This window comes from Penaeus monodon, chromosome 17, assembly GCF_015228065.2.
Source record: "Penaeus monodon isolate SGIC_2016 chromosome 17, NSTDA_Pmon_1, whole genome shotgun sequence".
Taxonomy (NCBI): Eukaryota; Metazoa; Arthropoda; class Malacostraca; order Decapoda; family Penaeidae; genus Penaeus; species Penaeus monodon.
In genome coordinates this window covers 33,121,776-33,126,775 of record NC_051402.1, presented here as the reverse complement: position 1 = coordinate 33,126,775, position 5,000 = coordinate 33,121,776, and the positions used below count along the sequence as shown (strand labels likewise).

The 5,000-nt window shown below is 36.5% G+C and overlaps 5 non-coding genes across 5 annotated transcripts; all 5 read right to left on the bottom strand.

The window, feature by feature from the left end:
* Window positions 1-42: 42 nt before the first annotated feature.
* Window positions 43-115, bottom strand: Trnar-ccu. The gene has a single exon. It is a non-coding gene; the product is annotated as a tRNA-Arg (tRNA).
* Window positions 116-2,611: 2,496 nt separating this feature from the next.
* Window positions 2,612-2,684, bottom strand: Trnar-ccu. Its single transcript has one exon. It is a non-coding gene; the product is annotated as a tRNA-Arg (tRNA).
* Window positions 2,685-3,044: 360 nt separating this feature from the next.
* On the bottom strand, window positions 3,045-3,117 carry Trnar-ccu. Its single transcript has one exon. It is a non-coding gene; the product is annotated as a tRNA-Arg (tRNA).
* A 916-nt stretch (window positions 3,118-4,033) lies between these two features.
* Trnar-ccu lies at window positions 4,034-4,106 on the bottom strand. The gene has a single exon. It is a non-coding gene; the product is annotated as a tRNA-Arg (tRNA).
* Window positions 4,107-4,720: 614 nt separating this feature from the next.
* Trnar-ccu lies at window positions 4,721-4,793 on the bottom strand. Its single transcript has one exon. It is a non-coding gene; the product is annotated as a tRNA-Arg (tRNA).
* Window positions 4,794-5,000: the final 207 nt, after the last annotated feature.

Below are 5,000 nucleotides of genomic sequence, written 5' to 3'. Positions count from 1 at the left end.
GACTATTATATATTAAATCATTTCTGTATCAAAAACATGTTGAACCTCTGGCGGGACTCGAACCCGCAATCCCTGGCTTAGGAGGCCAATGCCTTATCCATTGGGCCACAGAGGCTTCAGAACTCTCAAACACAGTATATGATTATATCCTGATTAATTGTGGAGTAAGTAGTATAGTTTGGGCCAATAGATATATTGTGTTGTTTCACATAAGTAAATCATACAGAAAGGGATGAACAAACTGATTGATATTTTCCTACAGAATCCAGAACAAATTCAGTGGAGTTACGGGAAGGCTAGGCTTTCGAAAAAGAACAAGAAGAAAGGACAGATTAAAAAAAGGAATAAGTGAACACGTAAGCAATTCTGAAAGCAAGATTACTAAACGTGATCAAGCATCCGACACATAATAATAGGGAGAACGCCAACCTCTATTATCTGACTTGGAACGAAATTAATGAACAAATTGAAGGAAAAACAAAAACCTGAACGCTAATATTAAATGGACTAGGGATCCTTTTCCTTGTGCCGATTTTCCGTACTGAAAATATTTTAAAATGAATTGCATTTATTTGTAAATCTATGCACTCGAATGAGTCCTGTAAGTTCACTACTGCTATGAGGTCTTTATCTACTTCAACATGCAATCACAGATACTGCAACACACTCAATATTCACTCTAATAGAAGGGAGGGATCAAACGCACACACACACACACACACACACACACACACACACACACACACACACACACACACACACACACACACACACACACACACACACATACACACACACACACACACACACACACACACAAACAAACACACACACACACATGCACGCACGGACACACACACACACCATAAGCATGAATGAACTTTATATAAATATTATTCCCTGAGTTACAACAAGGTGGCTTTCTTAGATAATGCCTTGAAGATGTATTTTTTTTATTGTATCTATCTAAGTTGTAAAATCATCTAAGTTCCACCTAAGATAAGATAAGGCTTGCTTGATAAGTGCTCTTGTTTGCACTAACCATCAATTGCAATTTGATTTCTTATTATTTAATTGGTCTAAGTAATCCTATATGAATAATTTTTTCTCAATGCGCGAATCTCTTAATCTAACGCAGTTTAAATCATCAGCACTGCAGGCATTGACTATATTGTATATTAAGTCCATTAGGAGGATATTTACTATTTGTATGTTGGAACGGAGATAGATATATGAGGTCGTTTATTATTTATTGCTATTAAATCATGATTCCTAAGACGTTTTGGGGAAAAAAATCATAGCAGACCATATCAATAGGCTATATACATGCGTGTGTGGTCTTGTTTCTGTTATTACTTACTAAAATATCTACTAAAACTCAAGATTTACTACTCCATTAATCGATAGAAATGATACCATTGTATCAGACTAATTATGTAATAGGAATGTGTGAATTTTCCACTGATCATTTTTATTTACAGATATTTTTTAATATTTTGTCATAAAAAATACGCAGCAGAAATTTAATCAGTATGTATATACTATTATCAGTGGCGACACTGGAATATGATATTGTTTGGAAAAGTGAACGATGGAACACTATCGCTCTGTTCAGATACGCTATAGTGTGTTTTATTTGCATGCATTTTGTATAGTGTGTCATTATTACATATAAAACCAATGACAGAAACAAAGGATTAAATCGATGTTATTTCTCATAAATATGTTATATATCATATTTTTTTCACGCCAGTCATAAAATATTAGATAGAAAGAGATTTAATGTGAGTCGTGAAGATACAAAAGTTTAGGAGAAGAGGAGGAGAACGATACAACGAGCCCGTGTTTACACTGTAGAGGTGCCAAGACAGCAGAATCTATCATCGCTTGCACAAAGGAACCATTCACGACACATGCAAGGGAGATTATGTGGACGCACCAAGGCAGGCACTTGGCCAAAGGTGGACGCACCAAGGCAGGCACTTGGCCAAAGGAGGACGCACCAAGACAGGCACTTGGCCATAGGTGGACGCCCCAAAGCAGGCATTTGGCCATAGGTGGAAGCCCTAAAGCAGCACTTGGCCATAGGTGGAAGCCCCAAGGCAGGCACTTGGCCATAGGTGGAAGCCCTAAAGCAGCACTTGGCCATAGGTGGAAGCCCCAAGGCAGGCACTTGGCCGTAGGTGGACGCATTGTGACCAAACCTTTCTCGCCGCTAGAAATTCTTCTTTACCATTTACTGTGTTCGTAGATTGTTCAAGCTAATTACACGTCTTTTTGTGCCTTAATTTATCTGTAAATATATTATGTAGTTATTTAAATTAACATGTCATCTTGCACACTTATATACCATGCTTACATTTATCTTGCTGCCTCATGATGCTTCTTATCACATGTCATCAAGTTCTGGCCGTCGCCAACACTATAACGTATTCACGGGTTGTTTCGTCAGACACAAACTGCCTCACACCCTGCATAGAAATGTTTCTCAGGTCTCCTATATTAAATAAAAATAAAAATAAAATAAAAACTAAGAGAGAAAAATTGCAAGATATACTCCGGTTCCTGAGCATACTATCGATAAAGGTTATCTCTTTTAGAACTATGTTTGAACCTCTGGCGGGACTCGAACCCGCAATCCCTGGCTTAGGAGGCCAATGCCTTATCCATTGAGCCACAGGGGCATACATTATTACTGAAAGGGCATAGAAAAATAGGCACATGGCATACCTTATAGCTGATATGGCTACGTTTGTCTATTCAGTGACTATCTGATGATGATGATAATGATAATAATAATAATAATAATAATAATAATAATAATAATAATAATAATAATAATAATAATAATAATAATGATGATAATAATCGTAATAATAATAGTGATAATAATAAAAGTAACAACAACAAAATAACGATGATAATCATATTAATGAAATAATAGTAATGATGATGGTGGTGATGATAATGATGATAATGAAACCTTTAATTTAGGCAGCTGCTTAGCATAGTAACGGTAAAGTCTAAAAAAAATATATCTATTGAACCCCTGGCGGGACTCGAACCCGCAATCCCTGGCTTAGGAGGCCAATGCCTTATCCATTGGGCCACAGGGGCATATAGATGAACTATACAGGCATACTATATGGCCACGGAGGTATGCAATGCTATCTTGTTGGCATACATGGCCATCAAGAATTATATCAGAGATAAACATAATGGTGTCGTAAAATTTCTTAGTTTGTTGTCATCTCCTCTCATTACAGTTACCTTCTTCTCTTTAGAATATTCATTATATTCATCAGTCGTTAATGCTGTCTCTAATACAATCTTGCCAACTATCGTTATTGTTTTTAGTAATAATAAGTAATGGTAGCAACAATATGCTGTTGGTATTATCTATATTTAGCATCATCATTACTCTTTTCCGTTTCATCTTAATGATTACTTTTAGCATTATTATTATTATTATTATGAGTATAATAATGATAACGACTATGATGGTGATGATGATGACCTTCATCATCATCATAATTATAATACTCAATATCATCGTTATTTACATCATAATTATTATCACAGTGATATCACTGTTTTTATCTATCTATCTATCTATCTATCTATCTATCTATCTATATATATATATATATATATATATATATATATATATATATATATATATATATATATATTTATCATATAATACTGACATCAACTGAGTAAGAGTGAAGCTTAAATAAAATGGGAAATATAATAATATATTGATCAAGAGAAAAATCAATTATGATCTTCGACATATTTGCTTGGGTGTTTGCTTTCATTTATAATCGGATATTGAAGGGTATATCATACTGTTTTTACTGAATCACATGTTGCTAGTTCTTCTTAAGTTATCCTTTTCAATATGTTTTATGCTTCCTTCACAAAGCCCGAGTTCTTACCGTTTATGAATGAAAGGACCAACTAACCACGTTATTATTTCTGATCATGGCATCAACAGTCTTACGTAAACTTGATGTTAAAAAGCACTTTTAACCCCTGGCGGGACTCGAACCCGCAATCCCTGGCTTAGGAGGCCAATGCCTTATCCATTGGGCCACAGGGGCATACGTAATGGCCAGATGGTCATAGGCTATGGCCACAGACGCAAACAGTATGACCGCGGAGGAGTACCGCATATACAGTGATATAGGGAATGAACGCTTTTCAAAAATTCTACACCTACGGGTTCTTTCTTCGACACTCTCTTGAAGTGTCAGTCTAATACCGGTAACCCTGTTTTATAAATCAGTATAGATCCTGGTTGTACAAGAGAAAAGCGAGATGTTTCTCCCACGCCTTCCTCGGAGTGACGGCAGAGTTCACCCACGCGTAGTTGATCCGCCGCCTATGCTGCCTTCGCGCCAAAGTCACTGTTGACCGTTGTTAGTGTCCTGAGTAAGACTTTGTACTTGCTACATGGCCAGTCTGGAACCTAAGTGTTCTAGGTCTTACCATGACTGGATGCCGTCTTATCCAGGACTTTGACACGAGTGTAAGTACTGTTATGATACAATCGTATTCATAAATAAATATAACCACTATACATCTTTTATATTCACAATCACCTATTTCATGCACTTATTTCATGACTAGAACGATTAAGTTTCAGCATTATCTCATATTAGTGAAGCTACAGCTGAGCATAGCCCCGCCAAACTTTTACGTTTAAAATTTTTTCAACCCCTGGCGGGACTCGAACCCGCAATCCTTGGCTTAGGAGGCCAATGCCTTATCCATTGGGCCACAGGGGCATATAACATGGCCATAGGGGTATGGAATATGGCCATTGGGGCATAGAATGTGGCTTCGGGAACAGCATTATATATGTGGTCACTATATGTAATCACACATCATTTTATCCACAGATTTCATGTAGTTTATGAAAGTATGTGCAGTTTTGAAAAGTATTGCATACTTGTGTACACATTTCCATACTGGAAATATCTTATTAAATATGT